The sequence below is a fragment of the Choristoneura fumiferana genome, chromosome 28, assembly GCF_025370935.1.
Source record: "Choristoneura fumiferana chromosome 28, NRCan_CFum_1, whole genome shotgun sequence".
Lineage (NCBI taxonomy): Eukaryota > Metazoa > Arthropoda > Insecta > Lepidoptera > Tortricidae > Choristoneura > Choristoneura fumiferana.
The window spans coordinates 5,079,770-5,080,963 of record NC_133499.1 but is presented as its reverse complement, the minus strand read 5'-3'; positions in this window follow the sequence as shown (position 1 = coordinate 5,080,963).

Here is a 1,194-nt window from a genome sequence, read left to right as displayed (position 1 = left end):
GCGCGCGCGACGACCTGCTGCTGCACGTGGTCACGCCCCCGCCCCCCCCCCTCGTGCTGTAATGATGTATCAAATCTCATTACGATACAGATTTCTGTATCATAATGATCATTACGATACAGCCGTGTTCATAATAGAATCCAAAGTCGTAATGCTGGTCATTACCTATGGTTTTTGAACGCATAATTGAGGATTTACTATATGGGTGTAGATAAAAGTACATTATAATGTCCTACTATGAACTACTGAAATAACTTAGAGTCCTGCAAAACTTTAGAGTTCAAACAACAAATACTCAATATATAGCAGTGACTATTTAAACAATGTGTATCAAGTGGATAATAGTACCTTTATATGAACTGCTAACATAAGTCAAGAGTGCTACAAAATTTTAGAGTACACCAACAACTAAAATAAAGCAGTGATTATTTAAACAATGTGTATTAGTGCATAATAGTGTCTTTCTATAAACTACTAAAATAATTGTAGAGTGCTACTAATTTTAGAATAACTACAAGTTAAAAGTGCGACTTCGAGTAAATTGTAGAGCGCCACTTTTAGAGCGTTACTAATGTCGTTCATAAAGAAGCTTAAGGATTGGAGTGCCGCCAGGGAGGGGCAGCCTGAGCTGACCAGGAGTCAGTACTCCTTGGTGGATTAGCGGGGACCTGACTGCAGAGACTGTTCAGCTCTGGCTGGGGCTGCCGGAAGAAGTCAAGTATGATCCGGCACTGGCCCCGTTCCGGCAGTTCTATGAGAAGGAGAATGGTGAGTTGCATTTGTTTTCATTTTAATTGCAATGAAGGGTATCGCGTATGGATTCGCCGCTAGAGGCGCTAGTGTAGCGAGAGGTCTCCGAAATGTGAAATGTCATTGTTTTTGGGTGAGCTACGCGGGTCTATTTATAATAGAATAATTTTGGGAATATTTTGCAATACCTGAAATGAATTATGGGAAATATGCGTTACAGGTTACAGGGCAATGAATGTCTGTGTATTGAGGCAGTTTTGTCTTTTGGCAACCTTTGTCCTCCCTTTTTTTCCGAACAAAACGGGACTACGCAACACTGTGGCATGCTCGATAGTTTTATGATACGGTTTTAAGGTATTAAATATGATTTAAATATATATTTTTCACACCCGTAATAAAAACTAACCACTATACTTCAGGCAGGACTTTTGTCTACAGTGGCGC